The sequence below is a fragment of the Saccopteryx leptura genome, chromosome 3 (genome assembly GCF_036850995.1).
Source record: "Saccopteryx leptura isolate mSacLep1 chromosome 3, mSacLep1_pri_phased_curated, whole genome shotgun sequence".
Lineage (NCBI taxonomy): Eukaryota > Metazoa > Chordata > Mammalia > Chiroptera > Emballonuridae > Saccopteryx > Saccopteryx leptura.
In genome coordinates this window covers 306,289,141-306,314,005 of record NC_089505.1, presented here as the reverse complement: position 1 = coordinate 306,314,005, position 24,865 = coordinate 306,289,141, and the positions used below count along the sequence as shown (strand labels likewise).

Sequence of the window (24,865 nt, the reverse complement as noted above, 5' to 3'; positions counted from 1 at the left end):
TAGCTGGATCACCAGGCTGCTAATTCAGGAAGGGGAGACTAGTAGAGAGGCTCCAGGAAAACAGACTCTCTCATTGTCAGAGCCTGCAAATGCTAAGAAGCCTTGACTACCAACGAGATGGAAGCCAACTATATGACATTGCCATAGAATCTCATCAACTGCAAATCCCTACCTAAGTGTGACACAGGGGCAGAGCCTGGGGTACAGGGTCACCGACCAGGAAGAGGGAGAGGAAAGAAAAAGGAAGAAGTTAACCTCTCAAAATCAAGAAAAATCCACAGACTTTATAAATTGTTCCACTATTTTTTTTTTGGTTACTTTTATCTTCTTGCCTTTATTATTATTATTTCTATTTCCTCTATCTTGGTCCTTTTATTCTCTGCCCATCTTATTCTTCCCTTTTCTTGAACTACACTACCCATAAGTGTTACATTTTATTTCTTTTGTTCTTCCTTGCTCTCCATGAGGGTTACACTCCAAAACCCTTAACTCTCTCTCTCTCTCTCTCTCTTTTGTTTTTTTTCTTTTCCTTTTTCTTTCTTCCTTTCTTTTTCTGTTTCTTCTTATTTCTCCCTTTCTATTAGTTTCTTCTTTTCTCCTTTTACTTTTCCTCTCATCCAATCCTCAATCATGAACAAATTATTTACTTTGGGACTCAAGTTTTTTTTTGTGGCATTTTGGATGCTTTTTACTTCGCTTTTTAACTCATTAGCATTTCTCCCAACCCAGGATCTCCATTCTATTTAGTCTTTGCTCCACTTAATACAATAGTTTTTTTTTCTCCTTTCTTCTGTTTCCTCTTATCCCTCTCATTATATTTCTTAGTCAGCCATCACTTACAAGCAAATCATTTTATACTTGACCAAGATTTTTTCCTTTTTTGCATTTTGTAGGTCCCTACTTCCTTTTTTACCCCTTGAACACTTTCCCCCAACTCAGGCCCTCCATTATAGGCAGTTTTTGTTCCATTTAGCATAATATAATTTACAGGTCATTATGATATTTTCCTAAGGAGGAGGGGAGAGGAGGGGAAGATAAGAAAGAAAAGGGGAAAAATAATAAATTATTATTGATTTTTTTGTGGGTTTTTTTTCAAAATTTTTTTTCCATTTTTTTTTACTTTTTATTCTTTATTAATTCTCATTAGTGCTATCAACAAAACCACCCTCAGATGCCATTAAGAAAAAGGAAATCGAATATCATGGATACAAAAGATAGAGAAGTAACACAGATAGATATGGAAAAATCTATGGAGAAAAAATTTAATATATTGGAAACCTTGGAGCTAAATGACAGAGACTTTAAAATAGAAATCCTAAAAATACTCAGAGATATACAAGAAAATACAGAAAGGCAATTTAGGGAGCTCAGAAAACAACTCAACAAACACAAAGAATATATTACCAAGGAAATTGAAACTACAAAAACAAACAGAAAGGAAACCTCAATTCACGAGCTAAAAAATGAGGTAACAGGCTTAGCTAATAGAACAGGCCAGATAGAAGGTAGGATTAGTGAAATAGAAGACAAGCAACTTGAGGCACAACAGAGAGAAGAAGAAAGAGACTCAAAAATAAAATAAAAAAAAAAAACAGAAAGCCCCACAGCAATTGTCTGACTCCATCAAAAGAATAACATAAGAATAATAGGTATATCAGAGGGAAAAGAGAGAGAAAATAGAATGGAGAATATACTCAAACAAATAATAGACGAGAAATTCCCAAGCCTGTGGAAAGAACTGAAGCCTCAAATTCAAGAAGCAAACAGAACACTGAGTTTTCTTAACCACAACAAACCTACTCCAAGGCACATCATAATGAAGATGGCAAAAACCGACAAAGAAAAAATTCTCAAGATAGCCAGGGAAAAGAAGAATAAAATATATAAAGGATGGCCTATTAGATTATCATCAGATTTCTCAGCAGAAACTCTACAAGCTAGAAGAGAGTGGACCCCAATATTCAAAGCCCTGAAAGAGAGAAACTTTCAGCCAAGAATACTATACACATCAAAGCTATCCTTCAAGTACAAAGGAGAAATAAAAACATTCACAAATACAGAAAAGATGAGGAAATTTATTATCAGAAAGCCCCCACTCCAGGAAATACTAAAGGGGGTTTTCCAACCAGATTCAAAGAACTAAACAAAACAAAACCACAAGTAACAGCTCCACCAAGAACACAATAAAACCAATTTTAAACTGTGACAACAAAAGAAAAAAAAGGGGGGGGGGAGAGGACAGAGATTAACAATAGCAAAGGATGATGAAGCGCAGAAACACTCATAAGATAGGGTACTACAATGAATATGGTAGGTACCCTTTTCAATACTTTATGGTAACCACACTTGAAAAAACCACCACAGAAGCACATGACTTTAAAAAGGTAGCAACAGAAGAAAGAAGTATGGAATACAAACAAACAAAAACAAATGATAGAAAAACAAAAGAGAAGAATCCAACAAGATATAAAACTAACAGAAAGCAATTTATAAAATGGCAATAGGGAACCCACAAGTGTCAATAATTACACTAAATGTAAATGGATTAAACTTACCAATAAAAAGACACAGAGTAGCAGAATGGATTAAAAAAGAAAATCCAACTGTATGCTGCCTACAAGAAACACATCTAAGCAACAAGGATAAAAACAAATGCAAAGTGAAAGGCTGGAAAACAATACTCCAAGCAAATAACATCCAAAAAAAAAGCAGGTGTAGCAATACTCATATCTAATAATGCTGACTACAAGACAGAAAAAGTACTCAGAGACAAAAATGGTCATTTCATAATGATTAAGGGGACACTGAATCAAAAAGACATAACAATCCTTAATATATATGCTCCAAACCAAGGAGCACAAAAAATATATAAGACAGCTACTTATTGACCTAAAAACAAAAACTGACAAAAATACAATCATACTTGAAGACCTCAATACACCGCTGATGGCTCTGTATCGATCATCCAAACAGAGAATCAATAAACACATATTGGCCTTAAACGAAACACTAGAGCACCTGGATATGATACCCATCTACAGGGTACTTCATCCCAAAGTGACAGAGTATACATTTTTCTCTAGTGTACATGAAACATTCTCAAGAATTGACCATATGTTGAGCCACAAAGATAACATCAGCAATGTCAGAGAAATTGAAATTGTACCAAGCATATTTTCTGATCATAAAACCTTGAAACTAGAATTCAACTGCAAAATAGAGGGAAAAAAAACACAAAAATGTGGAAACTAAACAACATACTTTTAAAAAATGAATGGGTCAAAGAAGAAATAAGCGCAGAGATCAAAAGATATATACAGACAAATGAAAATGACAATACGACATATCAGAATCTATGGGATGCAACAAAAGCAGTAATAAGAGGAAAGTTCATATCACTTCAGGCCTATACGAACAAACAAGAGACAGCCCAAGTGAACCACTTAACTTCACACCTTAAGGAACTGGAAAAAGAAGAACAAAGACAACCCAAAACCAGCCGAAGAAAGGAAATAATAAAAATCAGAGCAGAAATAAATGAAATAGAGAACAGAAAAACTATAGAAAAAAATTAATAAAACAAGGAGCTGGTTCTTTGAAAAGATCAACAAAATTGACAAACCCTTGGCAAGACTCACCAAGGAAAAAAGAGAAAGGACTCATATAAACAAAATCCAAAATGAAAGAGGAGAAATCACCACAGACATCATAGATATACAAAGAATAATTGTAGAATACTATGACAAACTATAAGTCACCAAATTCAACGATCTAGAAGAAATGAATAAATTCCTAGAACAATACAACCTTCCTAGACTGAGTCATGAAGAAGCAGAAAGCCTAAACAGACCAATTAGCAGGAAGCAAATAGAAAAAACTATTAAAAACCTCCCCAAAAATAAAAGTCCAGGCCCAGACGGTTATACTAGTGAATTCTATCAAACATTCAAAGAAGACTTGGTTCCTATTCTACTCAAAGTCTTCCAAAAAATTGAAGAAGAAGCAATACTTCCAAACACATTTTATGAAGCCAACATAACACTCATACTGAAACTTGGCAAGGACGGCACAAGAAAAGAAAACTACAGACCAATATCTCTAATGAATACAGATGCTAAAATACTAAACAAAATACTGGCGAATTAAACACAACAACATATTAAAAAAAAATACATCATGATCAAGTGGGATTCATCCCAGAATCTCAAGGATGGTTCAACATACATAAAACGGTTAATGTAATACACCATATCAACAAAACAAAGAACAAAAACCACATGATCTTATCAATAGATACAGAAAAGGCATTTGATAAAATACAACACAACTTTATGTTTAAGACACTCAACAAAATGGGTATAGAAGGAAAATATCTCAACATGATAAAGGCCATATATGATAAACCATCAGCCAACATCATATTAAATGGCATAAAACTGAGGACTTTCCACCTTAAATCAGGAACAAAACAGGGTTGTCCACTCTCTCCACTCTTATTTAATGTGGTACTAGAAGTTCTGGCCAGAGCAATCAGACAAGAGAAAGAAATAAAAGGCATCCATATCAGAAAAGAAGAAGTAAAGGTATCACTTTTTGCAGATGATATGATCCTATACATTGAAAACCCCAAAGAATCTACAAAAAGACTACTAGAAACAATAAGCCAATACAGTAAGTTCGCAGGATACAAAATTAACATACAAAAGTCCATAGCCTTTCTATATGCCAACAATGAAACATTTGAGAACGAACTCAAAAAAATAATCCCCTTCACGTTTGCAACAAAAAAAAATAAAATACCTAAGAATAAACATAACAAAGAATGTAAAGGACCTATATAATGAAAACTACAAAGCACTGTTAAGAGAAATCGAAAAAGACACATGAGATGGAAAAATATTCCTTGTTCTTGGATAGGAAGAATAAATATAATGAAAATGTCCATATTACCCAAAGCAATTTATAAATTTAATGCAATTCCCATCAAAATTCCTATAATATTTTTTAAAGAAATGGAACAAAAAATCATCAAATTTATATGGAACTATAAAAAACCCCAAATAGCCAAAGCAATCCTAAGGAAAAAGAATAAAGCTGGGGGCATTACTATACCTGACTTCAAACTATATTATAGGGCCACGACAAACAAAACAGCATGGTATTGGCAGATAAATAGACACTCAGACCAATGGAACAGAATAGAAAGCCCAGAAATAAAACCACATATATATGTTCAAATAATTTTTGATAAAGGGGCCAACAACACACAATGGAGAAAAGAAAGCCTCTTCAACAAATGGTGCTGGGAAAACTGGAAAGCCACATGCAAAAGAATGAAACTCGACTACAGCTTGTCCCCTTGTTCAAAAATTATTTCAAAATGGATCAAAGACCTAAATATAAGACCTGAAACAATAAAGTATATAGAAGAAGACATAGGTACTGAACTCATGGACCTGGGTTTTAAAGAACATTTTATGAATTTGACTCCAAAGGCAAAAGAAGTGAAGGCAAAGATAAATGAATGGGACTACATCAGACTAAAAAGTTCTTGCTCAGCAAGAGAAACTAACAACAAAATAAACAGACAGCCAACTAAATGGGAAATGTTATTTTCAAACAACAGCTCAGATAAGGGCCTAATATACAAAATTTACAAAGAACTCATAAAACTCAACAACAAACAAACAATCCAATAAAAAAATGGGAAGAGGACATGAACAGACACTTCTCCCAGGAAGAAATACAAATGGCCAACAGATATATGAAAAGATGCTCATCTTCATTAGTTTTTAGAGAAATGCAAATCAAAACTACCATGAGATACCACCTCACACCTGTTAGATTAGCTATTATCAACAAGACAGGTAATAGCAAGTGTTGGAGAGGCTGTGGAGAAAAAGGAACTCTCATTCACTGTTGGTGGGACTGTAAAGTAGTACAACCATTATGGAAGAAAGTATGGTGGTTCCTCAAAAAACTGAAAATAAAACTACCTTATGACCCAGCAATCCCTCTACTGGGTATACCCCCAAAACTCAGAAACATTGATACGTAAAGACACATGTAGCCCCGTGTTCATTGCAGCATTGTTCACAGTGGCCAAGACATGGAAACAACCAAAAAGCCCTTTAATAGAAGACTGGATAAAGAAGATGTGGCACATATGCACTATGGAATACTACTCAGCCATAAGAAATGATGACATCAGATCATTTACAGCAAAATGGTGGGATCTTGATAGCATTATATGAAGTGAAATAAGTAAATCAGAAAAAAACAAGAACTACATGATTCCATACATTGGTGGGACATAAAAACGAGACTAAGAGACATGGACAAGAGTGTAGTGGTTACCAGGGGTGGGGGGAGGGAGGACGTGAGAGGGAAGGAGGGAGAGGGGAAGGGGAGGGGAAGGAGCACAAAGAAAACTAGATAGAGGGTGATGGAGGACAATCTGAGTCGCGGCAATGGGTATGCAACATAATTGAATGACAAGATAACCTGGACATCTTTTCTTTGAATATATGTACCCTGATTTATTAATGTCACCCCATTAACATTAATAAAAATTTATTTAAAAAAATGTTCTTGGGCTAACCTCTTTAACACAGAATATGTTTTATGAAAAGTATGTTTCATGATAACCTTGTTTAACATTCAGTGGCTTGTTAAATCTGTAAGGAGATAAGAACAAAATTCATTTTTCAGATTCCAGTCAGAATTTTTACTCTTCTAGAAACCGTGTGATCCACATAGATTTAAATTCTGTTTAAAAGTAAAACTTTGGTAGAATTCTCTTGTGAAGCCATCAGGCCCAAGACTTTTCCTTTTTGGGAGTTTTTTTTGATAATTGTTTTAATCTCATTTGTTGTAATCAGTCTGTTTAGGTTTTCTGATTCTTCCAGATTGATTTTTGGAAGATTATATGTTTCAAGGAATTTGTCCATTTCATCTAGGTTGTCTAGTTTTTTGCCATACAGTTCTTCATAGTATTTTCTTACAATATTTTGTATTTCTGTTGTGTCAGTTGTTATTTCTCCCCTCTCATTTCTAATTATATTTATTTGAGTCCTCTCTCTTTTTTTCTTGGTGAGTCTGGTTAAAGGTTCATCGATTCCATACATAGGTGAGACATAAAAAATGAGACTCAGAAATATGGACAAGAGTGTGAGGGTTACAGGGTGGGGGGGGAGGAGAGGGAGGGGGTTGGGGGAGGGGAGGGGCACACAAAGAAAACCAGTTAGAAGGTGACGGAAGACAATGGGACTTTGGGTGATGGGAATGCAGCATAATCAAATGTCAAAATAACCTAGAGATGTTTTCTCTGAACATATGTACCCTGATTTATCAATGTCACCCCATTAAAATTAATTTTTAAAATAATAATAAATAAATAAAAGTAAAAATCTGCTTTTTTCCTTTACATGTTCATCAATACTTTGAGAAAGAGTCTTGGTCAGTATACAATTTCAATAATTTTCCTGCATCTACTTGCTTTGAGTTAGTGTAGGGTTTTTTGGTGTATTTTTTTTCTTTCTTTGTTTATTTGTTTTTCTAAAAGAGAGAGAAAAGGAGACAGAGAGAGACATAGAAACATTGATCTGTTCCTGTGTGTGCCCTGACCTGTAACCTTAGAATGTGGGGATGATGCTCTAACCAGCCGAGCTCTCCATCCAGGGCTGAATGAGTATATTACCTAGGAATTAATATTTAATCTACTTTTTTCCCAGCTAAGTTTTCAGTCATCATGTGAGGAAGTGTGCTGCCTCCAATAAACATGCATTTCTCTATAAGCTATTCTCAGTCATGTGACAGCTGCAGGTTTAAAGGAGAAACAGGCCCACATTTGCTATTCCTTCTGCTTGTTTATTTCCCTATCTCTATCCCTTTTAGGGAGCTTTAAGATAAAACAAACAAACCAAAAAAACCAATAAACTATGAATTACAACCCTAGCTTCAGTAAGTGGAAAAACTCAGGTACTAATACCTACCTACATCTGTCTGTCCTATTAAAAGATTGGTGATGCCCTGACTGGGTAGCTCAATTGGGTAGAATGTCCTCTGGATCTGCCAAGGTTGCAGGTTTGATCCCCAGTCAGAGCATATACAACAACCAACCAATGGCCCTGACCAGTTTGCTTGATTGGTTAAAGCATCTTCCTAAAGCATAGAGCTTTGCCGGTTTGATCCCCAATAAGGGCACATACAGCAACAGATCGATCTCTCTCTCTCTCTCTCTCTCTCTCTCCCTTCCTCATTCTAAATCAATAAAATAAACATTTTTAAAAATCAACTAATGAATGCATAAGTGAAACAAGTTGATGTTTACTTCTCTTTCTCTTTCTAAAATCAATAAATAAAATAATTTTTTAATTTTAAAAAGAAAGATTGGTGATATAGTAAAAGAGGCATGATAGTAAGCTTTTATATATATTTTCCTGGTTTTCTTAATGAAATTATTACAGCAATTTTGGCATTCTAGAGACTGCTGCTCTCAAACACTGGGTCGGTTCTGTTCTTCTCCGAACCTTTCCTCTGCTATATCTGCACTATTTGCTTTTCAAGGCCCTAAATTGGCCAGGACAGCCCCGAATCAGGGTTATAAATGAAGAAAAGCATTAAAAACTTCCCACTCCCTCTCTGCCTTTGTTGGGCAAATGAGTTTGTAAAATCTGTATTTTCTGGTTTTGCTCACTTTTTTTGTTAAAAATTGTGCTCCCCATGGAACTGGCCATCACCCAGGTGATACAGCTAATTACCTTTCTGCTTGGGAAGGGGCTTGGTTATGCCAATGTGTGCTGGAGGAGGGCTTTCCTGCCAAAAAGTTTTAAAGGGAGGAGCTAGGAGGCCATTTAAGAGGAGACCACGTTGTTGCAGGGGAGGGAGACTACCTTGTTGCAAGGCAGAGTGGCCACGTGGTTGCAAAGGAGGCAGGGAGCAAGATGGCAAGGAGCTGAAGAGGAACAGAGGTAGGGCCTTTGATTCTAGGAAAAACCAGAAAAAGTCAGTGGCTTTGGGAGCCCTGAATGGAAAGGGAAGTGTTTTCCCACTGTGTGTATTTTCTCACCCACCGGTTGCAAGCTAGAATAAAGGATGGCCCACCATTTCCTGGCTCTGCAGTTTCATTACCGTCTGTCCCAATCAAATGGGAACCTGCATGGGCCAGGCGGCTGTGATGGCCGCAACTACTGGCCATACAGCCCTTAAGATAAAGTAGCATCGTGGAGAATGCTACAGACCCCAGGCTAGCTGCTTATCAGTTCCAGAAGAGACTGAGTTTTTCTTTTTAAAGTCTTATGACATATTTTAAGGCAAGACTTGGGAGTTTTCTGTAGTGAATTTTACATGGATATTTAAAACCCAACAGAAATGCTGATTAACCTGTAGCATTTGTGAATATGCTACTATAATGAATGCCCAGATCAAATTTCTGCCTTTCTCCGGGAGGCCTGTGGAGTTTACAGATTAGTTCAGTTGCAGAGTTAGGCTCTTTACTGTGATCCTCCTTAGGGAAATAAAAAAAGTCAGGGGCCTCTTGTCTTGCATCATCAGAGTAGAAACAATAGGTCTTAATGAAGTTCTTGTTTTGATTGAATGCAGAAAGTTTTCATGAAGGACAAGGAAAAACTTTCCTTGTTCTATTTGTGTATAAGCATGTGTATTTAATAATGGTGGGCCAAAATATATCATAAAAGTTTGGTCTTTGAGAAAGGGGCTGCATTTCAACCTAAAGAGGATGGTTAGGAGACAGAGATGATGGCCTACCATATCCTTCTGCTTGGTCTTAGGTTGTCAATTCACTCCCTGTTGTCGAGATTACCCCCACCCAGCACCACCACTGTGCCTCAGTCTGAGAGCATGTTTGTTCCCTGAGCTTCCTGCCTGGAAAAAGTGTGTGTGTGTGTGTGTGTGTGCGCGTGCATGTGTTTTCTTTACTTTTCCCTTTTGTCTTTTTTTTTTTTTAAATAAAAGAGTGATGGTAACGAGTGAAGTTTCAAGTATACAACAGTTGCTACACGAGTATGAACTGACTTTATCTGACTACAGGATGTCTGTGGGCTCCCAGCAATTTAAATTTCAGTTCCTCATTGCATATTCCCTACATTACAACGTCTACATTTACCAGACCCAAACAGAGAATTCCTTATGCTGGTTTATGGTTTTCATACCTATAAATATATCTATTAACTATTTTTTATTCATGAGCATCTCTGGCTAGAAACAGAATTTTCACATGGAGTCTGACAAAGCTAAACATTAAATTTAAATGATTTAAAACTAGATGACAAATATCAGCAATAAACTAATTTTAAACTAGTTCTCTCCTGAACACTGTTCTAAACATAATGATTTTTTTTCTCAGTGTTCTCAGATTCTTAAGCTACATTTTGTTTTCTGTTTTCATAATTACATACAGAAATGATCAAACGTATGGCCAGACAGTGAAGGTCTGATTGTAACCTTAAAAAAGTCAGTTGTAGATTCTTCAGAAGAAAGTATTCACATGGAAAAAATAATAATAAACTTCTTTTTTTTTTACTTTTCACTTGTTTGATTTAAATCTCTAAGGATTTTGTAAGGCTGATTTAAGCCTCATAGGTTTGGTATAACTTTCAAACTTTTGTGATTGTTAATTAAACTGCAGAAGGAAAAAAGAAAGAAGCTAATTTGAGGAACCAAAATGTGCCATATGGACAATGACTCTCAGCTGACATGGTGATGAAGCTCCACATTATCCCCCACAGGGCCACCCGGGATGCTGTCCTGTCCTCTCCCCTTCACCTGACACACACTCTTGCCTTCTCCTCTCCAACCTCTTGCTTCTATCAAAGGACAGAAATAAAACATCTACAGAGTCCTCGTGTGTCCCTTAGTTACCTCTACACACCGTCCCATTGAACTTTCAAAACAACCTTCTGACGTAGGAATCTCTATTTTACAGATTCTAATCAGGTCCAGAAAGGTGTTTTGACTAGCCCACTGTCACAGAGCCAATAAATAACAGAAGGACAAGTTTTAAAAATGCTATAAAGCACTGTAGCTAATGTGTATACAGCACATGGTGGGAATGCCCTGGGGGTGGTCCATTCCCAGGTGGAAGGAGGAAGGAATGACGTGTTAATAAAGACTTCATAGAAGAGGTGACTGGAGTGAGCTCTGAACACGAGGAGAAACAGAAACACAGAGAATGGAAGAAAATTGAGAGCTTCCCAGTGCCAGAAGCGAGAAAGCCAAAGAATGAGTGACAACTGAATTAAATTAGCAGCTCTGAGAAAATGAAATCCCTAGCCAGCAGGGAAAAGTCAAGAATTAGGCCAATTTTTACCACTGAACAATCCCAGAAAATCTTTAAAAATGAAAACACCAGGTATTCACCAGGTTTTTCTGAAACTAGTGATGAAGCAGGACCAAACCCAGCAAGATCAGTTGAAAGTATGCTCTAAAACCAACTCCTATCTCCCCTCACCATTAGTCTTTGCTCCACTGCAGCAGAAGACTGGAGGTATATTTTCTACAAAGAGGGCCTGAAGAGACCAGGCACAACAGAGTGCATAGATATCATCTGAAAATAAGGGGTTAAGTGAGATTTCACATGTCACTGGCAGAAACCCTCAGCATTCCTCCCCAGCCTAGCATTAAGCTGTTCATAACATCCTTTTATTATTTTTATGATATATATGGCATCAGATAGATACGTCCCTGTTTCATTTCTAACACAGGCCATTTAGCATTTTCTCTTTTTCTTGATCAGTCTTGCTAGAGGTATGTCAGTTTTTATCATCTTTTCGAAGAATCAATACTTGGCTTTGCTGGGGGTTTTTATTATATTTCTACTCTACTTTATTGATTACAACACTTCTTTTATTATTTTCTGCCTTCCACTTTCTTTGGGTTTACTTTACTCCTCTTTAACTTAATAAGGTGAAAGCTTAATCAATGATTTTAAACCTTTCTTCTTTTTCTAACACACGCATTTAGAGCTATAAATTTTGCTCTGAGCATTGCCTTAGCTACATTCCATGAGTCTTGATATATGGTATTGTCATTATTATTTAATTCAAAATATTTCCTCTTTTCTATTGTGATTTTTTTCCTGTGTTTAATGAATTATTTAGAAGTGTGTTAGTTAATTTCCAAACACTTGGAGATTTTTATGTAAGTGATTTCTAATTTTGTTCCATGCTCTGCATGATTTAATTTATTGAGACTTGCTTTATGGTGTTGCATGAGATCTCTATTGGTTAATGTCCCATAAGCACTTGAAAGAATGTACATTCTGCAGTTGTGGGTATAGATTTCCATATATATCAATTAATTCAAGTTGAGTTATTATTTTTTTCATAACTTCTATATTCTTACAGATTCTCCCACTTGCTCTACCAATCACTATGAGTGGTGTATATAAAAACTCCCCACTTATTTTAAAGTTCTTGTCTGTTGATTTCAGATCTATATCATTTCTTGGCCTTCTATTATTTGTTTTTTTCTTATAATTATCAGTCACATATCACTACTTCTTAGTATGTCAAGTAATTCTATAACAGGCATTGTGTTTAAAAGAACAGTAGAAGCCCTGACTGGCTAGCTCAGTGGTAGAGCGTCGGCCTGGTGTGTGGGAGTCCCGGGTTCGATTCCCGGCCAGGGCACACAGGAGAAGCGCCCATCTGCTTCTCCACCCCTCCATCTCTCTTTCCTCTCTGTCTCTCTCTTCCCCTCCCGCAGCCAAGGCTCCATTGGAGCAAAGATGGTCCGGGCACTGAGGATGGCTCTGTGGCCTTTGCCTCAGGTGCTAGAATGGCTCTGGTTGCAACAGAGCAATGCCCCAGATGGGCAGAGCATTGCCCCCTGGTGGGCGTGCCGGGTGGATCCCACTCGGGCGCATGTGGGGTCTGTCTGACTGCCTCCCCATTTCCAACTTCAGAAAAATACAAAAAAAAAAAAAAAAAGAACAGTAGAGATTTAGCTGATTGCCTCAATTCAATCAAAAAAATGAACTGGGTCAAGAAGGAATTCCAAAATATTAAGACTCATTTTGTTTCTGTATGTTACCTTCTTGGGTGTAGCCCACAGCCGATTGGATCTCTGTTTCCTTAGCCCTAAAGTTCAAGAGAGATTCAGTTCTGCTCTTTAGAGGAACTCTGAACTCTTTGATTTGAACTCTTCCTATAGACTGAATGTTGTATCCCACAAAACTCATATCTGGAAATCTAATCCCCAATGTGAGGGTGTTAGGAGGTAGAGCCTACTAATTGCATGTCCTATGTCATGAGGACAAAGCTCTCAGAATTGGAATTAGTGTTTTTACAAAATAAAGTCTCAAAAGAAATCTCAGAGAACTTTCTCATTTTCCTACCATGTGAAAACACAGCAAAAAAATAGCTATCTATAAACCAGGAATTGACTGTCACCAGACACCAGTACTTTAACCTTAAACTTTCCAGCCTCCAGAACTGTGAGAAATAAAATCTGTTGTTTATAAGCAGAGAGATAAATATCTCTTGCATTTTGTCACAGTAGCTTGAACAGACTGACAAAGAAGTTAATGCACTATGCCTAAGAAATGGCTTGCTGCTGTAACAAATACCTAAAAATGTGGGGCCAGCTTTAGAGCTGGGTAACGGGAAGACTGGAAGAGTTCTGAGGTGTATTATGGAACATTCCATATTGCCATGGTTACCAGAAAGGGAACGAGGACTGGAGTGGGTCTGCCTAGGGCCGGTCTGTAGCGTGTGGGTTCTGGACTTCACACAGGAGAGACTTTACAACATGAATCCAGACAATTTTGAGAGTACATTTACTAAACTTGGGGACAGTGAAACTAGAAAGAACCTAGGATAGAAAAAGCAACAGGAGAAAGCCTAGTTGGGGCTGCTCTGGCTCTCTAGAAACATTATGGGAAAGAAGTGAATCAAGGCGGGGCTGCTGTCAGCTCACTGGAGAGTCAGAGAAAAGGTGGCCTAGGGGACAGATTCAGGGCTAAGCCCTGGACAAGCTGCTGCTGCCCATTGCTCCCCAGGTTACAAGTCTCGTGGGGCCCTTAGAGTTTGAGAGCAAGAAACTGCACTTGAAAACGTGATTTGGAGAAGGGTGCATGCTGGCTTCTTTGTCTTGAGGGTTTTTAATCTGCTTTCCACACGTGGGGATTTTAGGGGACATTTTAGGGGAAATCTAAATAGAATATTCATCAGCTTTTACAGGTGTGCCCTTTCAGGGTCATGGTCTCCACTGATTGGACAGCACCAAGGCAGGAGGTCGTTAGTCATTGCCGCTAGGGCTGGTTTCACCCAACAGGTTTTGCTGCTTTTCTGAGCCTGAAGCTGAAATACAACTGAGGCCTGGATGTTATCTGTAGGGAGAAAGGTCAGGGGTAAACCACATGACCAGGGGTAAACCACATGTCAGTTTAGAGCCTCTGAACTGCATGACCAGCCATATACCAGGGGAGGAAAGGCCACCCTGGGGCAAGGTCTGGCACCAGTTCTGACTGCTGCAAGGCACCTGGGTTTTCTGCCCTGGTGACCAGTATCTGGCTGTAAATTGTGTGGCCAGTTTGTTCAGCTACCTGTCTCAGTTTCCCTGTTCCACTTCCCAAGGAAATTTTATACTTATTATCCTGCCTCACCGTGAACGGACCTCTAAAGATTATTCTGGTGAGGTCTCAGAAGGAAAAGAAAGGTGCTGTCAGAAAAGCTTCTTTCTCCTTAGAGAATGCCTAAGGAATCCTGAACAGAATTTTAAGAATGAGTTTTTTGAATTGGTTCTGATGTTTCTGGAATTGGCAGTGTGATCTGCTTAGAGTTAGACCAGTTTAAACCTATTTCTGGTGGTAAAGAGAGCATAATTCATTGTGTGATGAAGTGTTTATAGAGATATGCAAAATACGTGTATTTGACACTCCTAATCAACCACTGGCAGGAAATAAGGGGAGGGGGAAGAGAGAGGAAAAGCAAGGAGTTAAGTGACTCTACATGTGACACTTCCAAACATTTCTGGAGAATAAGGACTATAACAACATTTATTAGCCACTTGTAATGTTGCTGGACAAAGAAGTAAAAGAAAAGAATAAGGTCAGAGATATGGACCATCAGGAGCCCCTGACGAAGGCCTTCTCTTCTGTAGCTGCAGGGCTAAAACTGCTGGAAATCAATGCAGACTCTTATCCATGAATGATGCATTGCAACAAAACTTGAACTCCCCACCTTGCACGGTGCCTACTAATAAAGGGAAAGCATTGATTAGGAAAGAATGGGATCCTGTAAGAGGGGGTAGGGCATGTGGGAAACCCTCATAAAGCTGGGGTCATTGAGCCCCTAAATTTTGGGGAACCTCTTTGCCAATAGAAGAGATCTGCCCACCTACAGAGGTTGACCCCCCCCCCCCAACCCCAGTGGCAGGAGCCTCTCCACTTCCATCTGAGAGGATTCATCCTGCATTGCCTGAAGAAACAATGGCTTCCTCTGACGTGCAAGACAATGCCGATTCTCCTTACGATCCCTGCCCCCTAACCCCTCTTTGCTTCTAGACCTATGATTAGACTCATGTTCCAGCAGGCCCTTAAGAGTGACGTACAAAGTGTGACCTGTGAGGAAGTACACTCGACTCCAAAATAACTATTTGAGTTTTCTGCACTTATAGAAGCAGAAATCTGGGGAACACATGTGGGGATGGATACTAAAGGTGTTAGATAATAGTGGAAGGAACATAAAGTTGGATCAGGCCGAAAGTGATATTAACTTGCTAAGCAGAAATCTGCACTGGTGAGCATGCAACTTGAGGAGTTAATAGGTTGGGTTACTTGGCTGAAATCTCAACCAAAAGATGGCCCACTGTGAGCAAATTGGAAATGTCCAATGGGGGAGCTAAAAGTATTAATACTTTTTTCCTCCCACCTTCTAAATTCTTCTGGTTAGGTTAACCATCAAATTAACAGAGAAAATTAACAGGAGGAAAGCAAAGTTGTAATACATGTGCATGGGGAATTCACAAAAGCATGAAAATTCCAAGACAGTGAGACAACATTGGGTAGTTAAGACATTTTGGACAAAGAAGAAAGGGGAGGTTGGGGTATTAGATTTCAGAAATGAGAATGGGTAATTTATAGGTAGTTAAGGAGCACGGCGGGGGGGGGGGGGGGATCTTTGCTATGCAACTCAGAAACAATGGGACACAGGAGGTATCTAGCCAACAGGACCCTACCAAAAGCCCTCTTGCTTACCATACTTAATTCAAATTATGCTAAGGTGACATCCTAAACTCTCCTTCCTGAAGCATGTTTTTCTTTCTGAATCTCTTGGGCACAAAAGGTGGGAGTCAAAGGCTCCCAGTGGGCCTTGTTTCTTAATAAACAGCTTAAAATCAATATCTGGCTTCCCTTCCGTGCCAATAGCGCTCTCGTAAATGTGGCAAATGTTCCTGAGACCCGCCGGACTTTCTGTAAGAAGTAGGCAAGCATCAACCCCACAAGGTAATGATACCAGAAGGGCAAGGAGTCTCTGTGTGCCCAGGGAAAGCGGCATTGTGACAGGAAGCAGAGTGGCTATGGTGGGCAGACTAAGCTGATTTTGTGCAAGAAAACTAAAACTACAAAGAGGATTGTGCTGAGGCGTGAATGTGTTGAGCCCAACTGCAGGACTAAGAGAACACCGGCTATTAAGAGATGCAAGCATTTTAAACTGGGATAAGAAGGGAAAGGGCCAAGCGATCCAGTTCTAAGCCTTATATTTCATTTTATTATGTAACAATAAAACCCTGAGGATAAAAAAAAAATCAGTCTTAAAAGGATATCTTCAAGATGGCAGGATTTGGGTTCTTTTCACCAATGTTCTTTGGTTTAATGTAGAGGAAATAGGCCACATTAGATTGAAATGTTAGAGTGGATTTGTCATTCAAGACCTACTCACCCACACTAGGAGCAGTCCAAATACAAACCTTTCACCAAGACTTTAAGAAATAAATTTGTGAGGGGATCCCATTGTCCTTGAAGAATCCTATGATTGGTCTTCCCTGTAGGTCATACCTTACAGTGGGAACCATGGCTGCTCAACTGTAAAACCTATGTGGACGAATAAGGGGCCACAGACTAAACCTGACAAGCTCAGGGGAGGCCTACATGGCAGCCTTACAAACTCAGAGACCTACAGTAACCACATAGGATGGTCTGAATTAAAACTTTCTAACTAAAAGCAATTCCTGGTGGGTAGTCATGTCTTAGGGCTATATTTTTCCCTAACAAAAGTTACTCTTTACCTTAAATGATCCTGTCTGTTGTCTTTTTGCATCTACAATAATGAACCTGATAACATATCTTTGGAATATCAAAGTAATTTTCTTTTTTTTTAGGGCCCTCACAGCATGACCACCACACCAGAGCAAAAACCAGAAATTCTTCATTGTTATTATCATGTTAATTGTTAGCTATCTTTTACCCACTTATGTAAAAGGATTATGTGTCTTTTGTTTTACTTTTTATCTAATCCTAGAGATTTCCCCACTTTTCTTTCTCCTGCTTCCATAATCAATCACCAGTGAATTTCATGTAACCCTGTTATGCATCCTCCTTTGAATCTAATGTATAAAATAAAGTGCAGAACTGCCATTCTCTGGAGCACTTTCTCAAGCCACTGAGATTTTCACTTCCTGGCAATTGTCATCAGTGTGGCTCAAATAAATACAATGGGAATAGGTGACAGGTGTCACTCACCCTCCAAAGTGGCAGCACTCATCAAAGGGGGAAGGCGATTATGGGGTGGACAGCAGAGTCAGAGCAGCAGCCAGGACAGTCTGACTCGCAGGCCTGTGGGTTGGCTAGTGATGTGTAGCGCCATGTCATATGCCCATGTGTAGATCCAAGGGAGGGAAAAAATGGGGGCCTCATTGTTCTTGAAAACAAGTCACGTTTCTTTTACTTTGGAGGAGACTTGGTCTTTAAAGTCAACCCCATCACAGATTCTAAAGAACCACAAGCCTCTGTAGAGTGACATGTAGGCTGATATTCTCTAGAAAACTAGCATTAAAACCAGTTTTCCGAATACGAGGTGTAATACTGGGTTAATATTACTGTATATCCAAGGACCATACAGGAAGCTCATTTTCTTTCCTACCCAGTCCAGCCAAATTTCCTCTAGCTAGCTCATGAAGGTTTATGGAAAGATTGATTAAAGGTTATTCAATGGACTATGGGATTTGTTGGAAAGGCCTGAGAAATGCAGATCTAAGTAACAAACATTCCTAAGAATTACAAAGGGCAAAGCTGTCCTCTGTGATCAAGAAGTCGCCTGTAAGATTGGAAATATCTAGAACCATCTACTCCTGTCACAGTCAGAAAGCTACCAAAAAAACACCAGTGAATGCCACACAATGTCATCTAAGAAAAAATAGAAACATTGGGAATATAGTTGCTGTCTTGCTTCTAACTTACCAAGAGTATCTGAACATCTGATTGACAAACCAAAGTAAAATTCAGAATCCTAGCTGAAGTGAGCCTAGGGCGAGGTTGGAGTGTATGAAATGAAAAACCCTATGTAAAAGCTATGCTGTACAAATTTACATTGGTAACAAAAGAGTGCTATTTATTAGAGTACAGAGGTAGAACAAGGTGGCATGGACAACTGAAGCCAATGGGTAGTTGGAGGAAACCATCTTAACTAGCACTTAACATCTTTTTTTACTGATCATTTTAGTGGATGGAAATACTAATTAATAAGTGGCAAAGTAAGTGTTTTGAATTTTGTTTTTGTTTCTGCATGCCTCCTCCTTCAATGTACTAGTAAGTAATAGAAAAACTGATAGGAAGACAGTGATCAGGAAGGAAAACAAGACCCCTCCCTCATTTATTGAATAACCAGCCAAGGAAAAACTGAGCAATGGCTGAATGTTTCCATCCTGTGAGGTTTTCACCAACAATAAAATATTTAAGGTGATAGAAAAAGACACATGTACAAGAAATTTGAAAACTTCGAGGCTTCTGAGTAAAACAGCTCAAAGTAAAATTTTAAATTGATAAGCCTAGAGAAATAAATAAGTGAGGGACAAAGGGCCACAGAGCAACATTTTAATCTAAATCACAGCATTTGATCAAAATATGTTCGCAGTGGATCTAATTTGAGTTCCAGCCAAAAGAGGATGGGCCAACCAATGGGTAGCCTAGCTTTGCTTTTCTGTGAGCTTTGGCTGGTCATTTTAAACAGACTGTAAATAAGGTAGGTGTGAGGGCTCCTCCAGCGAACGCTCTTTCCTTAGATGAGTCATGGCCCTCTCCTCTTACCCCCATTGACCTCCAAGGTTTGGCTGCTTGTCTTTCCCTCTCAGGGTAGCCACCAACTAGGCTTCTTATCTACAGGTTCTCCCTTCACCTTGACAGACACACAGTTGCACTCAAATATTTGGTGAATTGATTGATTACTTAATTAACTAAAGAGTGATTGAGGAGAGCAGTCTTCTAAGCCTCACATTTCTTTGCTGTCCCCCTTTAAGAGATCAGTGCCTCTTACCATTATAACAAATCAGAGAAAATGGCAAGGTTTTAGGCTCTTAATATGTTTGCTTCTTCATTGTCTCTTACTCTCCAATTCCTGAAACTTTATTTATTGGCTGATACTCAGCAGCCCCTCTCACAAGAAGGCTCTCTCCGTTGATCCTAGATTTGGAGCTAACCTGTCTAGACTCCTCTGCAGGTCACAGCAGAGGTTTAATGTCAAGACCAGCTGTGATCATGTGGAGAGAGTATGCTCCTCACATCAAAGATTCTTTCCCTGTTCTTCAGACCTTTCCAAACCAACTATAGACTCCTGTCTCATTCTTTCCTAGAATTGGAAGCTACTATATTTGTGGTAAATTGTGATTTCTCCACAGTGGCTGCAAAAATACCTTCCCCTTCTACATGCTGTTCTTACAATATGATTCTGACTCTGCTCCTAGGTGAGGTGTATGTTCCTTTCCCTTGAATTTGTAATAATAGTGAAAGTGATATCATGTGACTTCTGGGGCTAAGTCATCAAAGGTGATAGAGCTTCTGTTTGGGTGTCAGGGCTTGTTCTTGGAATCCCTGCTGTGAGGCAGCCCCAAGTGGCCCACTTGGAGGGACTGCTTAGAGAGGCAAGATAGGGTGTTCCAGTGAACAGCACCAGTGAGCTCCTAGTGATGCTCCAGCCAGCAGCCATTTCTAGATACGTGAGTGAGGCAGCCCAGATGAATCCAGGCTCCACCTACCTCTTGAGTCTTCCAGACTCTGACAAGCCATCCCCACTGTGGCCTCTGCAAATTTCTAATCCTCACAATTCTTGAACATAATGATTGTTTTATTCCACTAAGATTTAGGAGCATTTATAATGTAGTAATAGTTACTAGAACCATTCATCTATTTTTTTAAGCTTATTGAGTTCCTAATATGTCTTTGATGGGCATTTTTAGTCTCTACCAAGACTTCTGGTTCATTCTTAAAGAAAACTTTTTCTGGTCCTCAGAAGATTTGCAGCTGCCTCTTCCACTGCAATGTCTACTTGGTATTAGTCCTCAAAAGTCTTTCACTTGCCTGACCGGGCGGTGGCGCAGTGAATAGAGCATCGGACTGGGATGCGGAAGACCCAGGTTCAAGACCCCGAGGTTGCCAGCTTAAGCGAAGGCTCATCTGGTTTGAGCAAAAGCTCACCAGCTTGAGCCCAAGGCTGCTGGCTCGAGCAAGGGGTTACTCGGTCTACTGAAAACCCACGGTCAAGGCACGTATGAGAAGGCAATCAGTGAACAATTAAGGTGTTGCAATACGCAACAAAAAACTAATGATTGATGCTTCTCATCTCTCCGTTCCTGTCTATCTGTCCCTGTCTATCCCTCTCTCTGACTCTGTCTCTGTAAAAAAAAAAAAAAAAAAAAAAAAAAGTCTTCCCCTTGATCCCTTGATCCAGTTCTATCTTAATGTGTGTTGTTGTCTACAGCACAATAGCTATGTGGTTGCTAAGGCTATCCCACCCCTTCAGTGCTGCTGGAATTCTTCACCTATTATTCTAAGTTAATGTCTAAGACAAAGCTTCCTGGTTGCCATTGGGTCCAGATGGGGAAAATCTCCTCCCAGGAGTTTATTTGTCCAGCATGTTGCTTCCACATGCTCACTGCTTTTTTTGGCTACAGTCGGGGGATAGTTACAACTGCATTATCGGATTATTTTGACAGGTCAATAGGACACATATGTCACCTATAACATTGTCCAGCACACTGTAGGTACTCAATGCATAATAATTTTTGACCCCTTCATCTTTAGTTCAAAAGGTCTTCAGTTCCCAAAGGATGTTCCAGAATATTCTTGTTACTAAGCTGAGTAATATACTAAGTTTAAAATCCATTTTCAAAGCCAAAATGTTTATCACAGTCTGTGACCAGTGTTCCATCTAGATAACTTTTTTAACCCAGAGGAGGGATCTTGACACATATTTTCAGGAACCCACAAGTTTATCAACATTATTAAATATTACATTCTCAGCACCATGATAAGCTTATAAATAAAATTTGTAGTGTTAATACAGAATTTGGAGAAATTTTTATAAAGTTGATTTTAACTTTTTCAAATGCTACTTCTCTTAGAGGTGGCCAGAAGTCCACAGACATGTTCTCAGGGCTCTGGAAAAATGTTGTTATTGTTATTGTTGTCATTGATGTTGTTATAAAATGGGCTTGACTCTGTAAATATAATTTTAAAGCAATGGTTTCAAACCTCTGGTCCCTAACCTTGAGGTAGGGGCCAAGTCAGGGAAGTTCTGGAATCTATATAAGTCCATAAAATTTTCAGGCTAAATAAAAAATATATTACAAACAGCTTTTATTTTATTCCTCAAATGTATGCAGATACAATTATATTTATCAATTTATTTTAAAGTGCTACTAAATTTATTCATATTAGTTTTAGTAAAATAATTTGTTCAACCAATGGTTGTTGAAAGTATAATTACAATATAAGAATATAGAAAATATTTTCTTATTTTTTGTTGATTGATTTTAGAGAGAGAAACACTGATTTGCTGTTCCAGTTACTTATGCATTCATTGGTTGACTCTTGTATGTGCCCTGACTAGAGGTTGAACCTACAATCTTGGCATATCAGGACAATGCTCCAATCAACTGAATTACCCAGCCAGGATCTAGAAAATACTTTCTCTGTGAAAAGGGTCCTTCTGCTCACAAAGGTTCAAGTGTCATTTCTACTCATCTCCTTCTTCTGGTGTTAAAGATGATGAATTCGTCAGCCACCATAGGGAACAGGGAAATTTCAGAATTACAGCTTTTATTACGAAGATTGCTTAACCATACATAATACTCATAATTTTTACCAAGGGAAAATAAGTTATTTCATAACATAGGCCACATTATATTGCAACAATCCAACTGGGGTCGGGGGGGGGGGTTGTTTCAAAGAGGGCAATGGCTGTGTTTTTGTACAGATCTCTGATTTAACGATATATAATGTGATGGTGATGTGACTGGGGCACATTAATCAGTCTGTGACCACCACCACAACCCTGAATTGAGTAAGATATTCTTCATAGGAAAATACGTATTACTGTTAGAACAAGACTGAGTTTCAGATAATTTTTATCTTCCCACACTTATATGACAAAGAATAATGTAGCTAATCTTTTTCTATGGTATTTCTGGCTTATTTCTTAAACAGAAGGATTCCTGTTTCCAGAAAAATCTATAAATGTCCACTTTTCCTTCAAAAACCTGGGTGACCTCTAAAATGATTTCAATTTCATGGGAGTGGGGACAAGGGAGGAGTGGGTGATGGGAATCACTTAAAAATTATTGGTTGGTTGCCATTATAATGAAAACCATGTGTACAGGGAAATTTACAGCCATAAATCTCTCAGTGCACATAACTTCTAATTAAAGCCTCATAACAATCTTTTTCAAACAATGAACACAATTTTGAGATCTAGTTTAATTTCATTATTTCAGAAATAGTCATGAGAAATGTGTGTCTGAGAATATGTTGCTACAGTACCGTCACTGGGAGACCAGAAGAGAAAGCCATGGCCAACATCTCTCCAAGACTTGTGGGAGGTTGTTGGCTTTAAATAAAACAACATTTGCTGTAGCGAATTAACATCCAGTGCATCTCAGATATTGTATTCAGTTAGAAAGTTAACAAATTTAGATAACTACTCTCTCCAGGAAGTGAGTGTGTATACCCTAGACAGCATTCATATTATGTTGAATAAAAATGATCTGAGCTGTGCCTAGAACACAGCTCAGAGTATATGGTGTTTTGTTGGTCCAAGGGATGGAGTGTGTGTTGCTGAAATCATGATTCCATTCTTGGATCTTGACACCTCTTGCAGCTCAGTTTGCCTCTTGGCAACTCCTTTGCACCAATTCAAAGAGTGTTCACAATTCCAGGGAGGACAAGTGTTTTTCCAGAGGAAGGCAGATTGCATTGAAGGGCACACAATACAGGGTCAATGATTCCAGTTTAAGCCAAGTTTCAAAATCATTCTATGAACAATGAAGAAAAAAATTCTTTTCCATTAGAATCATAAAGAAAGAACAAAAATTTGGCCCTTAAAGTAGGATGTCAGCTGCCTTCTTTATAGGGAATCATTTCTTGTCTCAGTTGGATGATAATGATAATAGTAATCAACATGTTTAATCTATTAATTTAAATGGAACACTTATTCTGCCCTAAGGATTCCTCTCTGAGCTCCCCTTCTTTCTACTGAAAGTCATCAACAGGTAAAAAATCATTATTCAAATACAGCAAATCTAATGGGTATACTCACATCAAGTTAATTCATCAACTGTGAATATGCTGTAATGATAGTTAATGGAAATTATAAATGGTACTTTTACTGAAGCAAAACACTATTTAAGCATAGGTAATACAGGTGATAAACTTCAAGCACCAGCTCAACTAGAAAACATATGCACTGCCTCTGTGCCAACTCAAACAGAGTTTTATTGGATGCACCTGATTTTAAGCCTCCTTTTAGTATTCCCTTTTAATAGCTTAATAAGAACCAGTTATAGCGTAGCTAGCTTGTGCATATGTGTTTAAAATTTAGAAAGCTACATCAGATAAGCTTATAAATCTATAGAAACTCATCAGAAGCAGCATAACATGGATTTAATGTTTTTTTGTTTTTTAAAAACAAAACAAAACTATTTTTAAATTAACCTGACCCTTTGTAGTAAATTATTTTCACAATCTGCTTAGAACATCTAAAGCCGGGCCTATCAAAGGTTTCCCGGAGACCCTTAATTCAGGGCTCGCCTTTATGTTAAAGAGCTCAAGCTGCTGTTTGCAACAAGAACTCTGGAATTACGACTGAAGGAGGCTACCTAAGAGTGATCATTCTCTCAAACATCTGCAGCCATTGAGATGCGACCGCTCAGAAGGCCGGGAAGCAGGCCATTATGGTCTGGCCTCTGTGTCCTCTCAGCTGCGGGTGAACATGAGGGCCAGGTGCAGAAGCCTCGCTGGAGAGGAGACTATAGGCGGGGGTAATGGTCACGGCGATTACGAACTGATAATTATCGCTCCCTATTTCCTCATTGCAACCAACTGGTTGCTTCACTAATTATTTTCTCCTTACTGCTGAAAATAGTATCCTATGGCTCGAGGCTGATTACATTTTTCTTTTTGGCAAGACTTTTATTTCAAAATTATGTAGCATGTGATTCATTAGATTGTACCCCTTAGACACAAACCTGAAGAAATCACCCTATTGGCTGTTTCACAGGGGAAGGTTTGAGGGTTCATACAAAATATTATACTCTCCATTTTTTAGAACTGTAACTTCATTTGTGGCCCACATGATTTTTTTTTTGTCTGTTTTTATTGGTTGAGTAAGTGCTCAATTTGTCTTTGTCAACCTTT

The 24,865-nt window shown here is 38.5% G+C and overlaps 1 pseudogene; it reads left to right on the top strand.

Annotated features, from left to right (window-relative positions):
• The first annotated feature begins 15,035 nt into the window (after nucleotides 1–15,035).
• On the top strand, nucleotides 15,036–16,716 carry LOC136398538 (large ribosomal subunit protein eL42-like; annotated as a pseudogene).
• The last annotated feature ends 8,149 nt before the right edge of the window (nucleotides 16,717–24,865 follow it).